This window comes from Mixophyes fleayi, chromosome 4 (genome assembly GCF_038048845.1).
Source record: "Mixophyes fleayi isolate aMixFle1 chromosome 4, aMixFle1.hap1, whole genome shotgun sequence".
NCBI lineage: Eukaryota > Metazoa > Chordata > Amphibia > Anura > Limnodynastidae > Mixophyes > Mixophyes fleayi.
In genome coordinates, this window is record NC_134405.1 from 209,570,919 (window position 1) to 209,594,603 (window position 23,685).

Genomic DNA, 23,685 nt, shown 5'->3' on the forward strand with positions numbered 1-23,685 from the left:
AAATAACTACTGATGGACCTCTGAGTGGTAAATAATAAATTGTGAATATTTGAGGTAAAAACAACTACATATGAGCATGAAGACAAGTGGGATACTGGTCTTTCTAGGGGATTCTCTGCAAGTGAAAACAGTAAACTATCCAACAGTAAGGAACTATAAACAAAATGAAATTGTTCCTATGTAGGTCAGGGTGTCTCTTAGTATTTCCTAGTATCATGCTCTGAATATCTAAAGGGTAAATCATTGACTCACAGGGCTGTGCATATTGTCACTTGGAAAAAGGTCAAACATTTTTCAGGGATATTAAATTAAAAAGAGAATGCTTTCCTCATTGTGCATGGAAAGCTTTTTTTAAACATTTTTCTATTGTCAATATGAAGTAAAAGCATTGTATTCCAGAGCAATGGTGGTCAACAAAAATGTGATTCCCAATAGCATGTTTTGCATATCTGTCAGTCCCGGAAAACAGATTTTGAACCCCACAAGATGTGCACCTCTATTCTAGGGCATGGATGTCCAACTAGCAGACTGTGAGCCAAATGAATCACAGGTTTTTTGTTTTGTTTCTTATTAGGTGATGAGAGCCGAAGACCACTGGGCTTGGCAAAGAAAACGTAAAAACCATCATGGCGAAGCGATAAGGAGATATGCCAGAAAACCGTGTCATCTCTGTAACCCGCCTCAGCCCTTCAATTTCCTTTTTGCCTGCTCTAGAGTAACACATTATTACAAAATCATAACAAAATATTTCAGCAACACCAATCAAAAATAATCAAAATTAATTAATCAGAAAATTATTATTAGAAATAGAGTATAAAACTAAACATGTAGACACAGATACAACATTATAAGAGTAAATACATCCTAGAGATACTGAGAGCACTGTGTTAAAATTAAATAGTCATACACAATGTCCAGCGGTGATTGCAGGGACTTTTCTAGATTTTTCAGATGTATTTTTGGCCAAACGATTAAACTAAATGACTCTTATTTCACAAATACTCAGATATAATAAGATCATATATGATAGGAACAATGTAAAGCCATTATATAGGATAGATAATATATTATAGTAAAATATGGCATACAGTAAAGTAGAAAAAAGATGATTAAAATAGCAATCAGCAACTGAAGTAGACTATATTCATATATTTAATGAATTGATATAAACAAAGTTATACGTAGCTGTAATGTTACTGTATGTTAGGATACATCAGAAAAAGACAATGTAAGTAGATTGAACTAAACAGAATAAAATATATTAGAGTATTAAAGCAGCCAATAAGAAGATCAATCAGGCTACTTGAAGATAAAATATTGTATTGCATAGGGCACTATGGGAATATGTGGGCTAATTAGGAAGATGTGAGAGTACTGAAAAGATTAAAATAATGTCAGATTTAATAACATTTTAGTAAAAACTATGATAAAATTTAGCAACGATTAAATAAAAAAGAAATAGACTCTTAGAAGATAAAGAATAATGTTAGGTAGGATAGGTTAGGGCCCTGCTGCAAGAGTCTACCTTGACGTGGTGGCAGGCTTAATAATCTTTTGGTCAAAAATATGCAATTGTGTGGTAATGGTGCATCTCTTCAACTCTTTTCACCTAGTCGAATAAAAGCAGCATATGGATCACATCAATATAAATATTATAGAAGAACAACTAGCACCAGCATAGGACCTTTCTCCAGAAACACTTGCTCACATTCTTATGTATTCCTGAGTGACCTGCCCACCCCTTCATCACTGAATGCTATTGCTGGTATATATTCTCTTAAACTATGCTTGTTTACTAAGAATACCCTTTAATTTTGTAATTACATGTCCCCATAATGTAAATCACTTTGCTTTAAAAAAAATAAATCATAGAAAATAAACTATTTCCGTTTTCTCATACTTGCTTCTTTATGCCTTTCAGTATTAATTTTAGAGATCTGAGCAGACCCCTGTATTTTGGTTTTGGTTTTGGTTCTAAAAGCATCTTATTGCTTTGGCTTTGGTTCTAAAACTATTTTCTTGTTTTGGTTTTGCTTTTGTTTTGGATTTAATTATTGTGAAAATGTGAAAATTTAATTGTGTGAAAAATAAGTAAAATCATCCATTTGTTGTACTGGAGAAAAAAATAGGGATTTAAAAAAATGTACTAATGAGCATTTGGTTAACAGTCGTCATCTATCTCACTGGTGACAATGCCATTAGCCTCATTATCATCCTCACCCCAGATGTCTAGATCAATTAATTTGTTATTTTAGAAAAGAAGATAGACCAAGTAGGATAGCAGTGGCAGTAATTAGATGGACAGTGACATCACTACTGTGCATCAGTAGACCAAGGCTATAATGTAAAATAGTGCAAGAGGGCATTGTCCTTGGGCCCTCCCACCTGGGTGTGATACATATGCTCAACAGTTACATGATCAACATTTATATGGTCAACACCCCATTATAGAAAGGGTTGGAAAGTCGACAATAATGATTTTGACAGTATTATTAGGTCGAAAGTTCAAATGTAGCCAGCATTATTAGGTTGACAATAGTATTCCTAACTTGATAATACTGTTGACATTTGAATTGTCAACCTAATAATACTGTGTACACCTGAATTATCGACCTAATATTGTTGACTTCTGAAAATCGACCAAATGAATGCTTAGCTGTTGACAGCGTAGCATTTAACAGAAGATGATAAAGCAAGACAATAATGTAAAATAGAGCAAACTGGAATTGTCCTTGGGCCCAAGCACCCTCCCACCCATATGTTAAAAAGGACTTGCATAGTATAACAAAACAAGTGCTTCAGCGACAGGGAATGCCAGTTTTGTGGCTGAAGTGCTTGATTTGCTTGAGCCCCACAAAAGAGAACATATTGGTTGTTGGTTGCTGAACTGGAGACTAGATAGGGATTTTAACAATTTACTAATGGACATTTGCCTAACTGTGATCAACTTCTTCGATTTTGACAATGTTATCACCCTCATCCTCATCAATAATGTGGTGAAACGTGGTATTAATATCACCCTAATCAGCCTATCCCTCATTTTTCCCAAAATGTGGATTATAGCATGTACATTTTATAGCCCATGCTTTTGTTCCCCAGCTTAACAGAATACCATTGCAGTGTTTAATTACATGTGGATAAGAGGACATTGCAGCTCATTGTAAATATGTATATTGTTTATTGTATCTTGTTGATATTGCATGGAAGCTGTTAGTCATTGTTCTTAAAGTGAAACCAGGTGGGTTATGGGTAAGGATCAGATTGCAGGGTACAGGTGAGGGGGAAGGTCAATTAGTATCCATTGCTCTCAACATGACTAGTTCAGACATTTTGTCTAGAGCCCAGCAGAGGACCTTCTGTGGAAGTACAGCTCATCTCCACTCCCCCTTCAACCACTTGATACAGCACTCAGATAATGCTCTCAGATTGTAGTACTCCTAAAGCAATACATTAAGGGGGGCTTGTATAGTTCACTATGGTAACATAATCTTTCTTTTTATTTACCCGATGGGTAAAATGACAGGTAAAGACCAAAAGCAAAAAAATGTATTGTGAAAAAATAGCTGCTATGGGGTGAATTAACATTCTAAAAATGTATGAAAGGAGGGTTTAAATGTAAAGGATGTGAAAGTCCAAACATGCATAGCAGTTAATGATGAGTAACATTAGATAGCCACAAAAAGCATGTCTCCCATGCTTTGGAGAAATGTAAATTACTTTGGCAAAAGCCATGGTGGTTTGTCACAGGAAAACATATTAGAGAAAAGAAGTAAGAAAATTGTGTCTTGTTAGTGCTTAATGGATAATCATATACAATATCCTCCATTGCATTTCATTCCATTCAAGGGGGTGCAGACTGACATTGCATATTAAAAGGTTTGCCATTCACAGCCCTAATGAGCTTTTTGTGGACTATGCTTTCTTTTTGTTCACTGGATGATAAATATAACCACTACCTGTAAGCATTTGCTATATAAACCCTATAGTATAATATATATATACATATATATATATATATATATATATATATATATATATATATATATACACACACACTATGAGGCCTTCTATGGCTGGTCCCTCCACTACGTCTTGTCAACATAATACCGTCACGAAAATAATATGCGCCACTCAATTCAACCCTGATGAAATCAAGTTAGTGACAAGGGGAGAGGGACCATCATAGACAGCGTACTTACTAAGTCTGAAAATGGCAGGAGAGGAAAGGGCAACTTACATTTTTTACACTTTACTAGAGTGTCTATTTGGCACCTCTAACCTCGAATGAAAAAACTAAGAAAATCAAAACAATTTTGTCTTTCACTTTGCTTGGTTCTATCTATCTATCTATCAAATTTGTTTATTGAAAGCACTGAGAGCACAACAGATAGCTGAAACTGTAAGAACGATGTAGCCACTATGGGCAAGAATAGTTAACAGCAATGCTTGAGGTTATAAGAACAACATAAGTAAGATATAAAGATAGAATACATACTACAAGCTACGGTCGAGAGCTAGATGTCAAATGTTTACCTTTGGAGATAGGATAATAACTGGGGGGATCCAACAAGTCTTATTTTGAGAATTCATGGCTAGGAAACAAGCAGGATTTGAGTGCCACAGGTTTTCAGCTAATATACAGTACCACAACTGACCTTTTCTCTGGCACATAAAAGCATTTTGCTATCAGGGACGCTGAAAGTGCTTGTGTGTAATTGGACCAGCATTCTCCGAAGTAATGAGCAATTGGTGAAGTGATTGTACAGCTAAGGAACATGTGGGATAATTATTGGTTCAAACATTTAATCTATATAACATTAAGAAGGGTCTAACTGCCCAACCATTATCTAATCATTTTATGGAAGTCCACAATTGCTCCATGAAATGTGTGACAGAATTTCTAGGAATTATGAAAATTGAGTCTGATTATAAGGATAAGGCAAAGGGTGGTCACACCAAAGATCGATTTGATTTAGATTTCTCTTCTGTTCATTCACTTTGCATTTTGTTAATTGATAAAAATAAACTATTAGCACTTCTATTTTTGAAAGCATTCTTAATTTGCAGCATTTTTTTCCACACCTGCCTAAAACTTATTAAAGTAATTTTATCGTTTTCAAATAAGCATTGCCCAAGCGATTGTATTGTGTGGTTCCGAAGCACAAGCAATTTATTTAGCATTTCAATAAATAAGTACAATACAGTACAATATAGCCGATACATGATACCTATTAAAGATCTTACATTAAATCAGGAAAGTAAGAAAACACTGAATACATTACATCTTCCTTATAGGTTTCATTCAGGTTCAATGACTGCAGCCCATGCGGTCACATTTCCAGTTTCCAAAAAAGAGAGAGAGAACAAAAGCCAGCATGCTTGTATATACTTGTCCAGCTAACACTTAGTAAGTTCTTCATTGGTCCGGGGGTTAATGGCATTCCAGTTCCTTGCAAGTCATAGGTCAGTTCATTTGATCCTTACAGAGGGTGAGTGGAACATCCCCCACCCTATTGTTCCCATGATTTGACTCTGAATGACCAGTTCAAACAGACCCACATAAATGTATTTAAGAGCATTAATCTCATATTGCTTGTATCTTGCGATCGCTAGATGCGATCGCTATTCCGTCCATACCGGGTTAATGCTGGTGAAATAAGCTTTAATATGAGACCAAACTTTGTATCTTTTAAAACACCTGAACCATAAAAACCTTTACTACAGTATTATATATAAATATTAGAGATGAGCGCACTCGGATTTTATGAATCCGAGCCCACCCGAACCTTTCCGATCCGAGTCGGATCCGAGACAGATCCGGGTATTGGCGCCAAATGAAAACTTGAAACCGAGGCTCTGAGTCATAATCCCGCTGTCGGATCTCGCGATACTCGGATCCTATAAATTCCCCGCTCGTCGCTGCCATCTTCACTCGGGCATTGATCAGGGTAGAGGGAGGGTGTGTTAGGTGGTCCTCTGTCCTGCTATATCTCGTGCTGTGCTGTTTAGTTCTGTGCTGTGCTGTTTAGTTCTGTGCTGTGCTGTGTTCTGCAGTATCAGTCCAGTGGTGCTGCAATATTACCAAGTTCACACATTCAACAGTAAAAGTCCAGTGGTGCTGTGTGCTGTGCTCTGTCAATTTTGAGTTCAGTGGTGCTGCTGGGTCCTGTGCTGTGTCCTGTTCAGTCCAGTGGTGCTGTGTCCCGTGCTCTGTGCTTCTAAGGGCATAGTTATTTCCCCATTATTCCCAAGTGTTTTAAAAAATAAAAAAAAAGTTATAAAAAAAAATACCAAAAAATAATTACAAAAATAATTAATTACAACAAAATTTGCAAAACCAATCCTGCAGTATAAGCTAATTGGTACTGCAATATTATATTACCAAGTTCACTGATTCAGCAGTATAAGTCTAGTGGTACTGCTATTACAAAGTTCACTGATTCAGCAGTATAAGTCCAGTGGTACTGATATATTACAAAGTTCACTGATTCAGCAGTATAAGTCCAGTGGTACTGCTATTACAAAGTTCACTGATTCAGCAGTGTATAAGTCCAGTGGTACTGCTATTACAAAGTTCACTGATTCAGCAGTGTATAAGTCCAGTGGTACTGCTATTACAAAGTTCACTCATTCAGCAGTATAAGTCCAGTGGTACTGCTATTACAAAGTTCACTGATTCAGCAGTATAAGTCCAGTGGTACTGATATTACAAAGTTCACTGATTCAGCAGTATAAGTCCAGTGGTACTGCTATTACAAAGTTCACTGATTCAGCAGTATAAGTCCAGTGGTACTGATATATTACAAAGTTCACTGATTCAGCAGTGTATAAGTCCAGTGGTACTGCTATTACAAAGTTCACTGATTCAGCAGTGTATAAGTCCAGTGGTACTGCTATTACAACGTTCACTGATTCAGCAGTGTATAAGTCCAGTGGTACTGCTATTACAACGTTCACTGATTCAGCAGTATAAGTCCAGTGGTACTGCTATTACAAAGTTCACTGATTGAGCAGTATAAGTCCAGTGGTACTGATATTACAAAGTTCACTGATTCAGCAGTATAAGTCCAGTGGTACTGATATATTACAAAGTTCACTGATTCAGCAGTATAAGTCCAGTGGTACTGCTATTACAAAGTTCACTGATTCAGCAGTGTATAAGTCCAGTGGTACTGCTATTACAAAGTTCACTGATTCAGCAGTGTATAAGTCCAGTGGTACTGATATTACAAAGTTCACTGATTCAGTAGTATAAGTCCAGTGGTACTGCTATTACAAAGTTCACTGATTCAGCAGTATAAGTCCAGTGGTACTGATAAATTACAAAGTTCACTGATTCAGCAGTGTATAAGTCCAGTGGTACTGCTATTACAAAGTTCACTGATTCAGCAGTGTATAAGTCCAGTGGTACTGCTATTACAAAGTTCACTGATTCAGCAGTATAAGTCCAGTGGTACTGCTATTACATAGTTCACTGATTGAGCAGTATAAGTCCAGTGGTACTGATATTACAAAGTTCACTGATTCAGCAGTATAAGTCCAGTGGTACTGCTATTACAAAGTTCACTGATTCAGCAGTGTATAAGTCCAGTGGTACTGCTATTACAAAGTTCACTGATTCAGCAGTATAAGTCCAGTGGTACTGCTATTACAAAGTTCACTGATTGAGCAGTATAAGTCCAGTGGTACTGATATTACAAAGTTCACTGATTCAGCAGTATAAGTCCAGTGGTACTGATATATTACAAAGTTCACTGATTCAGCAGTATAAGTCCAGTGGTACTGCGATTACAAAGTTCACTGATTCAGCAGTGTATAAGTCCAGTGGTACTGCTATTACAAAGTTCACTGATTCAGCAGTGTATAAGTCCAGTGGTACTGCTATTACAAAGTTCACTGATTCAGCAGTATAAGTCCAGTGGTACTGCTATTACAATGTTCACTGATTCAGCAGTATATAAGTCCAGTGGTACTGCTATTACAAAGTTCACTGATTCAGCAGTGTATAAGTCCAGTGGTACTGCTATTACAAAGTTCACTGATTCAGCAGTGTATAAGTCCAGTGGTACTGCTATTGCAAAGTTCACTGATTCAGCAGTGTATAAGGCCAGTGGTACTGCTATTACAAAGTTCACTGATTCAGCAGTATAAGTCCAGTGGTACTGCTATTACAAAGTTCACTGATTCAGCAGTGTATAAGTCCAGTGGTACTGCTATTACAAAGTTCACTGATTCAGCAGTGTATAAGTCCAGTGGTACTGCTTTTACAAAGTTCACTGATTCAGCAGTATAAGTCCAGTGGTACTGCTATTACAAAGTTCACTGATTCAGCAGTGTATAAGTCCAGTGGTACTGCTATTACAAAGTTCACTGATTCAGCAGTATAAGTCCAGTGGTACTGCTATTACAAAGTTCACTGATTCAGCGGTATAAGTCCAGTGCTACTCTCCTGTGCCGCATATAATTTTTAAAGGCTCTGCCGAGTGTGTGTGGCTTAGGGGTACGCTCTCTTGTGCTACATATAATGGAAAACCAAAATTTGGAGCATAAAGTAGGATAAGATCAAGACCTACTTCCTCCTAATGCTGAAGCTGCTGCCACTAGTCATGACATAGACGATGAAATGCCATCAACGTCGTCTGGCAAGCCCAATGCCCAATCTCCTAGTACAGGGAATGAAAAATCCAAAAAGCCCAAGTTCTCAAAAAATAGCAAAAAGAGAAACTTAAAATCATCTGAGGAGAAACGTAAAGTTGGCAATATGCCATTTACGACACGTAGTGGCAAGGAACGGCTTAGGCCCTGGCCTGTGTTCATGACTAGTGGTCCAGCTTCACCCAAGGATCTAAGCCCTCCTCCTCCTCCTCCCCCCCATTACAAAAATTTAAGAGAGTTATGCTGTCAGCAACAACAACAAAACAGCAAAGAACTCTGCCTTCTAAACAGATGACATCACAAATCCCCAAGGCGAGTCCAAGGGTGTTGTTGGTTGTGAACCCTGACCTTCCCATCACTGTAGGGGAAGAGGTGACTCCATCCAGCATTTGCAGCACGCCCTCTGCATATGCTGGAAGGATCACCCACAGTCCAGTTACAGATTTGGCTAATGAAGGTGTGAATGTTGTAAACCGGGAGGAGGATATTGATGTAGCTGGCGCTGAGGAGGATGTTGATGATTATGATGCAGACAGATACCAAATTGCCTTTCTCAATTTCTATTTATATTCTAGATTATATAACAGCTGAATAGTTTTCTGTTTTACTCCTAGTGGAGAGGGGATCTGATGCAGACAGATACCAAACTGCCTTTGTCCATTTCTTTGTATATTTGAATTTCTAGTTCTACAGTCTATGCAGGCTGCTTTATTTATATTCAACTACAAGTGTAGGGCGGAGGGGGGGGGGGGGCATAGATAGCCACCAAAGTAACGTGGTCCATTTAATTACACTTTCTAGCTCCACAGTCTGTGCAGCCTGCTTTTTTTTATCTTCAAAGTATTTATATTTACAAGCCTTGCAATCTAAATTAACTAGAGGTAGTGACGTGGTAGAACTCCAAAAGGCAGTTTGGAAGCCCCTGTACAAACTGGCTCTATTTTTTAACTGAGTTGTCCCCCCCTCCAGTGTGTACTCGGAAAGAGTTTTTAGTGCAGCGGGGAACCTGGTCAGTGAGCGGCGAAGGAGGTTGCTTCCTCACAACGTTGAAAAAATGATGTTTATAAAAATGAATAATCAATTCCTCAATGAAGTACAGCACTGCCCTCCAGATAGTACAGAGGGACCTGTGGTTGTGGAGTCCAGTGGGGACGAATTGATAATGTGTGAGGAGGAGGAAGTACACACTGTAGGGGGAGAGGAATCAGAGGTCGAGGATGAGGACGACATGTTTCCTCAGTAGAGCCTGTTTAGTTTGTACAGGGAGAGATGAATTGTTTTATTAGTGTGGGGGCCCAAAAAAACCAATCATTTCAGCCACAGTTGTTTGGTAGGCCCTGTCGCTGAAATGATTGGTTTGTTAAAGTGTGCATGTCCTATTTCAACAACATAAGGGTGGGTGGGAGGGCCCAAGGACAATTCCATCTTGCAACTATTTTTTTGGCATTATGTGACCATTCAACAGTCGTTTGCCATGTTCAAAAAGTAAAAGAAAATGCCAACAAATTCAATAAATTAAATCAAAAGTTAAATGCCCTGTCATTATTTAAAACAAGAGGTTTTGACGTGCTAGAATTAGTGTAGTGTTAAGATGTTATAAACACTACACTTGGAACTTGGAGGAGGTATTGTGGCCCCGGTATCAAATTGGGTACCGGGGCCACCACACTACGCAGTCCAGATACTTGTTTGGCGGAATTCTGACCAGTTGAGGGTGTATTTATTTTATTGTGGCCCCGGTATCAAATTGGGTACCGGGGCCACCCCACTACGCAGTCCAGATACTTGTTTGGTGGAATTCTGACCAGTTGAGGGTGTATTTTTTTTATTGTGGCCCCGGTATCAAATTGGGTACCGGGGCCACCCCACTACGCAGTCCAGATACTTGTTTGGTGGAATTCTGACCAGTTGAGGGTTTTATTATTATATTGGGGGGACCACTCTATACCACTCTATTTAATACTTTAATTATATTTAATACTTTAATTCTATTACTAATTCCCATAAAGAGGAACTGCCGCTTCTATTTAATACTTTAATTCTATTAGTAGTTACCATAAAGAGGAACAAAATAAACAAATTTTACCAAAAGTATAATATGACTTATAAACACTACACTTGAAAGATGGTGCCTTTAAATGAAAAAGTCAGTCTTCATTGCACGACTATGTGCAACAGGGACAGTTTTTTGGTTTACAAAGTCAACCAATAACACTTCGACCCTGTCTGTCTTTAACATACTTGATGGGATCTCAATGATGAATGGTCTGTACCATGGTTGGAGGAGTTATTGTGGCCCCGGTACCAAATTGGGTACCGGGGCCACTCCACTATGCAGTCCAGATAGAGGTGTATCAGATATTAAACAACGTTGACTGTTGCTGCAAAATTTTTAAATAATATTGTGGGGAACACTACACTACGCAGTCCATAAACTTTTTGGGTGGAATTCAGACCCTTGTAGGGTTTTTTAATAATATTGTGGTGACCCACTCCTCTACGCAGTCCAGGAACATTATTCGGTGAGATTCATACCAGTTGATGGTTTTCTTATTATATATATTGTGGTGATCCACTCCTCTACGCAGTCCAGGTACATTATTGGTGCGAATCATACAAGTTCAGGATTTTTAATTTATATTGTGGTGACCCACTCCTCTACGCAGTCCAGGTACATTACTCAGTGCGATTCATACCAGTTGATGGTTTTCTTATTATATATATTGTGGTGACCCACTCCTCTACGCAGTCCAGGTACATTATTGGTGCGAATCATACAAGTTCAGGGTTTTTAATTTATATTGTGGTGACCCACTCCTCTACGCAATCCAGGTACATTATTCGGTGCGATTCATACCAGTTGATGGTTTTCTTATTATATATATTGTGGTGACCCACTCCTCTACGCAGTCCAGGTACATTATTGGTGCGAATCATACAAGTTCAGGGTTTTTAATTTATATTGTGGTGACCCACTCCTCTACGCAGTCCAGGTACATTTTTTGGTGCGATTAAGACCAGTTGATGGTTTTCTTATTACCGTATATACTCGAGTATAAGTCGACCCGAATATAAGCCGAGGCAACTAATTTTACCACAAAAAAATGGGAAAACTTATTGACTCGAGTATAAGCCTAGGGTGGGAAATGCTGCAGCTACTGATCAATACACGATGAAATTAAGTTATTAAATTGTAAGCATACTTGTTTTCTGTTTTGAAATTATTTATCCCTGTGTATTTATCTACCTATATATGTATATACTCAGCCACTTAATTTTGTTCAGCTTTTGTCAAGTAAACATTTGTATATTTAGCAGACACAAACAGAAGTTGAGCGTAAGTGGCTGAGTGTGACATTGGGCATTTCTTGTCGGTACAATTATCGCAGGAACACACTGTGCCTCTTTCTGTCATCTATATTGCATGCAAAGCTTTTTCCACTTGTGATTGGCTGATTAAAAAGAAGAAAATTAAATAGGAAACATTCCAGTTTGAAAAAAAAGAGAATGGGAAACTATTATGAAGTGCTTATTTTCTATGCTTACACCTTAGTAAAAAGAAAAACATACAAAAACTATTTATAGCCCCACAACCCAAAAATAATGCAATTGTTTTGTCAAATTATATGCTGTAAATGCAAATGATACAAACACAGATGCAGAGGTTTATAATCTCTAAGTTATCACCCACCTGGCTCTTTCATAGCTGTCCACTGTTAATATGGGTTTTGTATCCACTAACGACAGAAAAGCACATTAATAATAGGATGCATGTTTTCAAAAGAGCGCCTTCTCTCCATTTAATTGGTAACTTCTGCAGCGGAACGCATATGCATGTGCGTTCCACTGACAGGAAGTTTGGCAGTTGGAACGCAAGTTTGCGTTCCAAATGCCGGACTTCCTGTCAGTGGAACGCATATGCGTTCCATTGCGGAAGTTAACAGCGGCGGGATCGGAGAGCAAGTCGGAGAGATTGGCGGGATCAGGTAAGTCACTCGAGTATAAGCCGAGGAGGGCTTTTTCAGCACAAAAAAATGTGCTGAAAAACTCGGCTTATACTCGAGTATATATGGTATATTGTGGGGACCACTCCACTACGCAGTCCAGAAAGATACCTCATTGCAACGTTTTGGACTAATAACTATATTGTGAGGTGTTCAGAATACACGGTAAATTATTTGAAATGCTTGTTATTGAATGTTATTGAGATTAATAATAGCGTAGGAGTGAAAATAAGCACAAAAACTTGATTTTTGAACTTTTTATGCTTTTTTAAAAAAAAATCCGAATCCAAAACCTTAAATCCGAACCAAAACCTTTCGGCAGGTGTTTTGCGAGACAAATCCGAACCCAAAACATTGCGGAAATCCGAATCCAAAACACAAAACACGAGACACCAAAAGTCGCTGGTGCACATCTCTAATAAATATACAATCTAATACGTTTTACTAATAAATGAATGTGGATTGGAACCTTTAATAAATATGAAATATATAAATAACCAAATGTTGTAGTGCGAGTGTGTGCGTATTTTACCGCGTGATAGCGCCATGCCCCGTGTAGCGTGGCATGCTGAGTGCAATCGCACAATAAAATAATATTACCAATATACTTTTCGTTCATCCAATTATACAACTTCGACAAACTTTTGCACAGTATTGTAAATTGGTCCAATTTATCATGAACAACCCCTCCATGGTGGTAAGTAAGATCTTCTTATTGTCGGTTATCGCGGCAATTCAAATCCTTTATCGGACAGATTTGAGGGAGAAATTATCTCAGAGCATGGCTGCATATAAAGGAGTCCCCAAATTCAGAAAGCCACAAGAAGAGGATTGAGTCCCCATAATAATAAAGAGAAAAGAAAGGGGGATCCCAATAAAGAAAGGAGGATCTAAACTGGCTTTATTCCTTTTTTGCAAAGTGACAAAATTAGGCAATTATTTAAAACAAACAGCGTCAAAATTTCTTGGTGATATATGACCTCCCAAAAAATATAAGTAAATACATTATATCAGTGGATCAATTAAAATACATTAAACTTGATCAAAAAGAGTACTCTTTCGGTTAGGACTTCTAGATTGGTTCTCCCGTATATGTAGATGTGCCACATGGAGACAACAGGAAATTGATAATAGATTGTCCATTTGGTTTCACAAATGATTCTCTCTTTAATTTTAAACTCTCAATTGTTTGCATAAAAGGTAATATTTTTAGTGACCTTTGGATATTTCTTACCTTTGGTTCTGCACCTATTGCAACAATTGCAATGAGAGCAACCAACTTTATGTTCCCTCAGCCAGGTGCATTCCCATGATGCTTTTTCCTTAATAAAGCTGTTCACCATTTTTTTTTAAATTGGGTGCTTTTATGTAAATTATCCTTGATCTCTTGGGTAGGACTTTTTTGTACAAATTGTTTTATTAGAAGCATTAAACATGAAAAAATACAACAGATGCAAAAGAGCAGTATGTAACATTCAAGAGTACTAAGTAACTTCAAATGCACCCTAAGCATGATACAAATAAATGAACAATTTTTGATGCTTGTTCTTTCATCTTGATTGAGGAAATGGGAAAGACATAGGTGGGTAAAGGAGCTTGTCAGAGAAACAATTTATCAGTGGATATACAATCATTTAAAGGATGCATAAGCTACATCAAATCTTTGCTAACACCATCTCAAGATGACGTTAGCTTACCTATAAGAAGTTAGGTTAGCCATAATAAGATGAGTAGTAGCAGGCTTGATGATCTCACTCAATGCATATCTTGTCATATGTATGCACACTTGGAGCAAGTGTTCCAAGGTTTATACCTCTGTGAGAAATGTGAGCAATTGGTCTCTTTGGAAGCCCAGGTAACTGATCTAAAGCAGACCATTGCAACATTGAGAGACATTGCTAACCTGGAGCAGAGTTTACAGCTCCCCGTTGATGCGTTAGCTGAGCAGGGTGGAGCAGAGACAGAAGAGGATGCACAGGTAGGCAGCTGGGTAACAGTTACTAGGGGTAGCAGAGGGAGGAAGAGGCAGGCCAGTTCTGAGCTAGGCAATCCCAGCAAATTTGCCAGATTGGATGAAGATACTGTGGAAGGCTGTTCAGAATTGGTAGAGTTGGATGACACTGCTTCCTCTAGCAACCAGGGGAATGGTCTCTCCAGCACAGAGGGGACCAAAGTTACTCAGGGACCCAGGCAGATTGTGGTGGTAGGGGATTCAATTATTAGGAAGGTAGATAGGGCAATCTGTTACCGGGACCGTGCATGCCGAACAGTGTGTTGTCTCCCGGGTGCTCGGGCTCGGCATATTGCGGATCGGGTGGACAGATTGTTGGGTGGGGCTGGGAATGACCCAGCGGTTTTGGTGCATGTTGGCACCAATGACCGAGTTAGAGGAAGAAGGGGTGTCCTAAAGAATGATTTCAGGGACATAGGTCGCAAACTTAAGGCAAGGACATCCAAGGTAGTATTTTCGGAAATACTACCTGTGCCACGCTCTAGTCCAGGGAGGCAGCGGGAGATTAGGGAGGTTAATGCGTGGCTAAAAGATTGGTGTAGGAAGGAGGGTTTTGGATTCTTAGAGCACTGGGCTGATTTCTCGGTCAGTTGCCATCTTTATTGTCGTGATGGATTGCACCTGAATGAGGAGGGGGCTGCAGTGCTAGGGGAGAGGATGGTTAGAAGGTTGGAGGAGATTTTAAACTATCCTCCAGGGGGGAGGGGCAAGCAAGTATTTATGGGATAGACATTGAGAGTAGTAAGGAGGAATTTAACAAGAGTAAAAGGGGTGGAGAGGGGGGAAAGGGAAGCATAGCCGATAAGGAGCGGCCCTTTTTAAAGCAAAAAGAAATACCTAAGGGAGGCAATAGACTTAAGTGTATGCTTGCAAATGCAAGAAGCCTGACAGGTAAAATGGGGGAGTTAGAACTAGTAGCAATGAATGAGCAGTATGATATTATAGGTATTACTGAGACCTGGTGGGATGCTACACATGACTGGGCAGTCAACTTGGAAGGCTATTCTCTCTTCAGGAGGGATAGGGTAAATAAAAGGGGAGGAGGAGTATGTCTTTATATTAAGCCAGAATTAAAACCAAGTATTCAGGAAGTTATATACGAGAATATTGGTGATAATATAGAGGCATTGTGGGTGGAAATATCCAGCGGAGGAAAAAGTTCAGAGAAGTTTCTGATAGGGATATGCTATAAACCGCCAGATATTAGTACGATTGAGGAAGCCCAACTTCTACAGCAAATTGAAAAGGCTACACAACTAGGTCAAATTTTAATTATGGGGGATTTTAATTATCCGGACATTGATTGGAGTACTGAGACCTGCGGTACAGCTAGGGGAAATAGGTTTCTGAGCACGCTAAAAGACCATTACATGTCCCAATTAGTTGAGGAACCAACTAGGAACCGGACTATACTGGACCTAGTAATAACAAACAATGTAGACGTAATATCAAATATTCAAGTAAAGGAGCACTTGGGAAACAGTGATCATAATATCGTCTCCTTTGAAATTAGTTTCCAGAAACAACAGTATAAGGGATCAACTAGGACTTTAAACTTTAAAAAGGCAAATTTTAATATGCTAAAGGAGTCTATAAAGAGCATAGACTGGGACAAAGCCTTTGAAGGAAAAAATACGGAAGAAATGTGGGGTGTCTTTAAAATGTTGTTGGAAACATACACGTATAAGTTCATTCCTATGGGAAATAAATGTAAAAGATTTAAGTCTAAACCAATGTGGCTAAATAAAAAGGTAAGGGAAGAAATGCAAAGGAAGAAGCGTGCATTTAAATTGTTTAAGTCTGAAGGGTCAGAGAAGTCCTTCCATAGGTACAAGGAATGTAATAAAACATGCAAAAAGGAAATTAGATTGGCTAAATTAGAAAATGAAAGGCACGTTGCAAAAGAAAGTAAGACAAACCCCAAAAAGTTTTTTTAAGTATATAAATGGCAAAAGGATTAAAAAAGATAATATAGGACCCCTAAGAAGTGAGATGGGTGAATTGATAAATGATACTAAGGAAAAAGCAGAGATATTAAACACGTTCTTTTCTTCAGTATTTACCAGAGAGGAACAAATGGCAGGAGTAATACATAAAAATGGAAATGAAACCATGCCATTAATTAATACTTGGTTGTCAGAGGAAGAAGTCCAAAGGCGACTGAAGAATATTAAGATAAATAAAGCTCCAGGTCCAGATGGCATACACCCAAGGGTCCTTATGGAGTTAAACTCGGAAATAGCTAGACCGCTATTCTTAATTTTCAGAAACTCAATCTCATCAGGCTCAGTACCAAGGGATTGGCGAATAGCAGATGTGGTGCCGTTGTTTAAAAAGGGGACGAGATCACAACCAGAGAATTATAGACCTGTAAGCCTGACATCAATAGTGGGGAAACTACTGGAAGGTATTTTAAGGGACAGTATTCAGGATTACTTGGTACGCAATAAAATTATTAGTGGGAATCAACATGGATTTGTGAGGGATAGGTCATGTCAAACTAATCTAATTAGTTTCTACGAGGAAGTTAGTGGGAACTTAGACCAGGGCAGGACAGTAGATGTGGTCTACTTAGATTTTGCAAAGGCCTTTGATACAGTGCCACACAAGAGGTTGGTTTACAAAATAAGGGAACTGGGTCTAGAAATCAAAATTTGTACTTGGATCGAAAACTGGTTAGAGAATAGGGAACAGAGAGTTGTGATAAATGGAACATTTTCTAATTGGTCAAAGGTCTTAAGTGGAGTACCTCAAGGTTCCGTGCTGGGACCACTCCTTTTTAATATATTTATTAATGACCTTGGTGATGGTTTAGAGAGTAAAGTTTCTATTTTTGCAGATGACACTAAACTCTGTAAGGTAATAAAATCAGAGCAAGATGTAGCTTCTCTACAGAGGGACTTAAATAAATTGGAGGATTGGGCGGCTAAATGGAATATGAGGTTTAACACAGATAAATGTAAGGTTATGCATTCAGGGATCAAAAACAAGAACGCAATCTATAAATTAAATGGAATTAATTTGGGAGAATCTATAATGGAAAAGGATTTGGGAGTGCTCGTAGACAGTAGACTTAGCAATAGTGCTCAATGTCAAGCAGCAGCTGCAAGGGCAAACAAAGTATTGGCATGCATTAAAAAGGGGCATAGATGCAAGGGAAGACAGTGTAATTTTGCCACTGTATAAATCGTTGGTAAGACCTCATCTTGAATATGCAGTACAGTTCTGGGCACCACTCTATAAAAAAGATAATTTGGAACTAGAAAGGGTTCAGAGAAGGGCGACAAAATTGATAAAGGGTATGGAGTCATTAAGTTATGAGGAAAGGTTAGCCAGTTTAGGCATGTTTACTTTAGAAAAGAGGCGTCTAAGGGGAGATATGATTACTATGTACAAATACATTAGGGGTCAATACAGAGAGCTTTCATGGGAACTTTTTACCCCAAGGACCATACACAGGACACGTGGTCATCCCCTAAGGTTAGAGGAGAGGAAATTTCACAACCAGCAAAGGAAGGGGTTCTTTACAGTAAGGGCAGTCAAGATATGGAATTCATTGCCAGGGAAGGTTGTGATGGCAGATTCAATAGATATGTTTAAGAAAGGGTTAGACAAATTTTTAGCGAAAAGGTGTATCCAGGGATACGACCGTTCATTTAAAATAAAGGATAGTAGTGGATATAGGGTAAAAATTGGATTGCAATATTGAGTCTGGGGGGATTTTCAAAATTGAAACAGATGGGCGGTTGCCTACTCTGGATTAATTTCAAATATAAGTGCAGAATCGCAGGAGATCCAAAATAGGTTGAACTTGATGGACTGGTGTCTTTTTTCAACCTCATCAACTATGTTACTATGTTACCTTTTTAACTGTGTTCATAGGTCTCCATCGCTGCCAGAGAAGATGCTCCCATCATTATGTGCATGCGTGACCTTAGCTGTGCATGCATGTGCAATAAATTTGTGTAAGGCTGCTGGTGAAGGAGATTTTAGTTACTTTACAAGGGTGGGTTCACTAATTAACCCTGGCTTGATAAATTCAAACTGCAGGACATTTTCCTAAATTGATTTTACAGCCACCCACTGACAACCAATGTTAAATAAACCCATCAGTCTTAAAGAAGAAGACAGATGAGTTCCTCAGGATGCTGGTCATGTGTTCCATTTTGTAAATCAAGCAAATCTTTTTCCTAAGGACAAATGGATAACCGGACCCACTAGCAGCCCAGTAGAGCATAGGGACCATAGAATTGCTGATGTTGATAGGGAAGAGAGTTATTGGAGTCAATGTTGACCCAAACTTCATAGCCAGGGGGAGAATGCCATTGCATGCATTTTTTTTTTTTTTTACAATGCTTCATTTTGGAAGGTCAACAGTAGAGATACATACATTCATACAATAGAATAATGGGCCTAAAACTGTATATGCAACGAAAACAGGCACAATGAAAAATAACAGGAACCCTATAAATAAAATAGGGTAATTAAATTGACTAGTTTTTTAAGGGATACAAGAAAAAAACAAAATAACAGCAAAAAATAAAGAAATAGATGGGGGTGTGGAATGGACAGGGAAAGAAGAATTTAAAGGGAGGGAGCAATAATCTAGTAATTTTACTTTAATGGGCTAGTAATTGTCAATGTATGAGATCAGGGCCGGCAGAATGGGGTAAGCAAGGTGGTGGGGTGCCATGCCTGTGAGGCAATCCCCTCCACCTACCATACCCGCTTGTCGACCAGTAAGCAAATAAAAGAATAGAGAAGAACCTTGCAGCGCCCGGCACTCTCCTCACCCTCCCCTCTACTCCCTCTTCACTGACAGTGTCAGACGTCATCATGTCCCAACACTGTCAATGAGGAGCGGTGCAGAGAGGAGCCGCACACCGGGACAGCAAGGAGAAAAGAAGAAAAGACTGAAGAAAAGAAGACAGAAGAAGAGGAAGAGAAGAAAAGTAGGCCATAGATAGGTAAGTAAAGGTAAGGTAAGAGGGGGCACTGGATGAAAAAAAAAAAGCCCACATACAGGGGATTGCTATGGAGGGTGCACAATGTGATGAAGGAGGAGGGACAGTGATGATGGTGACAGCAATGTGATGCAAGGGACAGCAATGGAGAGAGCACAGTGCCATGAAGGAGGGAGAAACAGTTATGATGGTGACAGCAATGTGATGCAGGGAACAGCAATGGAAGGAGCACAATGTGATGAAGGTGGTGGGGGGGGGGGCAGTGGTGATGAAGGCGACAGCATTAGATGGCACACAATGGTATGATAAAGGGGGGGCAGTGGTGATGAAGGTGACAGCAATGTGATGCAGGGGACAGCAATGGAAGGAGCACAATGTGATGAAGGTGGTGGGGGGGCAGTGGTGATGAAGGTGACAGCATTAGATGGCACACAATGGTATGATAAAGGGGGGGCAGTGGTGATGAAGGTGACAGCAATGTGATGCAGGGGACAGCAATGGAGGGAGCACAATGTGATGACTGGGACAGCAATGGAGGGCTTACAATGTGATGAAGGAGGATGGGGACAATGATGATGGAGAGGGCACAGTGAAGCAGAGGGCACAGTGGGATGAGGTTGGGGCACAGTGTTAAATGGGTACATTGGGATGAGGAGGAGACACGATGAAGGAGGGGGACAGAGTGATAAGGGTGCACAATGTGATGAAGGGGCAGTGTGATAAAGGTTAAAGGGGCACAATGTGATAAGGGTGCAGGGTGTGATATTGAAGTGCACAGTGTGATGATGAAGGGGCACAGTGGGATCATAAGGGTCCACAGTGTGACATTGAAGGGGACACATTGTGATGTTGAAGGGGCACAGTGTGATGAGTGTAGTAAGGGTGCAGGGTGTGCTGTAGAAGGGGCACTGTAGGATCATAAGTGGGCACAGTGTGATGTTTAAGGGGGTCCAGTGTGATGATTGAGAGGGCACAGTATGATGGAGGGGACAAAAAGTGTGATGAAGAAGGGTGCACAACCAAACTAATTTGCCAAGAGTGTAATATCTTATTACAAAGAATACATATTATTAATTTATATTATTCATATAGCAATTCATGTTTGATGTTTAATATATATATTTTTATTACTCTCTTTATTACAGTTTATTATATGATTTGTTTGAAAAAGCAGGATTGAATGAGCAAATAATTTATAAAAGAGGAGGGTGCAAATTTATTTTTGCAAGGGGCGCCAGAGATGGATAAGTTGTCTCATATTGGCAAGACTTGGAGTGGATAATCTTCTTGGCGTCAGGTAGAAAGGATATAGGGAGTCCTTGCACAACCCATGGGTCAGGAAGGAGATTCAAGGGGGAGATGAAAAGAAGGGCTAGGATCTGGTTTCAGCGAAGAGCCAGAGGGCCTATAGCTGGGTAAACACATGACCTCTGTCATATATGTAATAAATAATTTCCTCCATTACAGCTATGCGCCAAATTTGTTTTTCGAGTGCTGAGAATGATGGGATTGGATCCTTCCAATTTTTAGTGACTAAAGACTTAGTCAGTCTTCAAATAGGCTGTTAAAGAGTGTTTAAGATTTTGTTCCAATAGAGGGTGATTATGGGGTAAGACATCCAGATGTGGGTTAGGATGGCCCTGTGACCACAATTTCTCTAGAAGCTGGGTGAAGCTGAAGGAAACATTCTACTAAGCCTCGCTGTGGTATAATGCAAGCTACCTATAATTTGTACGAAGTCTCTTTAACCATAATGGAAATAGAACTTTAAGCAATTCCCCAATCTCATGTCCTCTCAGGTCTCCTCATCTGTCAAGGGACCAAGGTCAAACAGAGTGCCATAAATTTGTGAGATAATTCCCTTACATGTAGGATAATGTCTATAAATACATTCAAAAAGGGTGAGGTCCCTAAGAGCACAGCCTGATGACAAAGGACCTGTGTCATTAAGGCACATATCTGCCGTACTCCCTTCAAATAGGCTCTGCTTAAACCCGTAGCAAGCAACAGATGTCAAGATGCATTCCTTGTTGATTATGGGTGTATTTTGACACCCCTCTCTGCTATACTACACCGTACGCTGCAGGATACGTATTTACCTGTCAGCTCCTGCAGCAGCCTGCGGGTCCGGCGGCATTAAGAAAATGCGTGGGGTCCCCCTTCAAATGATACTAACCCTTGTGCTGCCAGCTTATTGCTGGTCGGCAACAAAATCGGGAGAGAAAAAGCGCAGAGTCCCCCTCGATTTTACTCCAACCAGCACTAAGCAAGCTAGCCAGGCAACATGGGGTCCCTCTTCCATAATGACAAACTAGCCCAAGGCTGGTCAGCATGGGGCTGAATTCCCTAGAGAGTTGGTGTCCGCAAGAAAAAAAGTGCGGCCACCCCCCTAAGGTCACCCAACCCCTTGCTCAAAACACTAGGGCTCTTCCCACACCCCTGGGTGTTGGGTGTAGAGTTAATAGCTTGCCCATAAACAGTCTGGGCATGCTAGTGCTTGTAGAACTACAAGCACCAGCATACCCATGGCAGCCAGAGCAGGCTGGCACTTGGAGAACCACAAGTGCCAGCATATCCTGACATTATAGTTTATAACCTATGGGGCATTCTCACTAACAATGTGGGAAAGCCCCATGGTTATAAATAGACCTTGCGTCTTTCATATTTCACTATGCGGCGTGCATTTCTATTTGCTGGAACTAAGTTCCCGTCGTCTGTGCTGGTTTGTTTTTTTGACAAGCCAGTTCCAGTGGATTGTTTGGGGTTCTTCAAGCTTGAAGACAATCAATTTTTTTTCCTTCACCAGTGGAATATTTTTTGGGGGGTGTCAATTTTTGTGGACAGCTCCAGGACCGTGGATGTGATTTTTTTGGGGGTTTGGGCAGCTACAGGACCTGGAATGTATTGGGTTTTATTATGGACACACAAGCCTATTGGATTAAAAGCTTACAAGACTGGATCCTTTACAGAGGAAAAACATAGATGCTGTTAAGCATATCAGAGTTTTTTATACTTTTAATAAAATAATGTGGTATGAATGAGGAGTGTTGTTTATTTAAATTTTATTTTATGGCACTACATATCTCAGTTGGCCCTGGGTGTCAGGGCATGCTGGCACTTTTGGTTCTCCGAGTGCCAGCATACCCCTGATTTCCAAGTGGGAACAGCCCTAGTGCTTTCAGCATGGGGCTGGGTATTCCCAGGGTGAGGGGCCTGCATTTTTTTTTTGCCGACCTCAGGGAATCCTGCCCAGCCTGGGGCTGATTTGTCATTATGGCAGGGGGACCCAACGCTGTGGGTTCCCCTACTATAGTAAACAAGAGGATATAGGACTAGACGGAAATAGGGAAAGGGATGTGTTATTAATTAGGGATGATGATAAAATTGCACACTAGTGATAATGACTTTAAATTAAGTCACATGGTAGAACTCAGAGCCGTAACGAGGCCGGTGCGGCGGGTGCCACCGCCCCGAGCACAGTCCCAAGGGGGCGCAGTGGCCGCCCGCACCGACCTCTGTGTGAGCAATGAAAAAAAAACAAAAAAAAACCAGACCTCAGATTCAGACTGCCGGCCGCCCGGCGCATCCAAGATGGCGGCCGGCACCCGGATCCTCCTACTTTTTAACTCTGCCCTCTGTCCCTGCAGCATCAGAGGTCATGATGCTGCTGGGAGCAGAGGAGCAGAGATTTACACAGAGGGCTGGGCTTGACTCCAGGCGCGCAAACGGCAAGGACTGCCTGGGCTGGCTGTAAAAGAAAAAGAGCACCAGTGAGCAGGAAAGGAAAGAAAAAAAAACTGAAGCTGAAAAGGTAATTAACCTGAGAGGGAGAGGGGGGATGGGGGATCTTTTAACACTTTAATGTTACCATTAAACTTAATTTTGTGGAAATTATATGGAACTAAAAAGTGGGTATATTCTTTCTGATTCTTTCAATTTCTGATCAAAGATCAATTGTTGTATCTATGTGCCCCATCCCAAGCTAACTTCTCCCTATTGTAACACTTGTGTTTGCATATTGCATTAAAGGGATTGTACCATAACTTGGTTT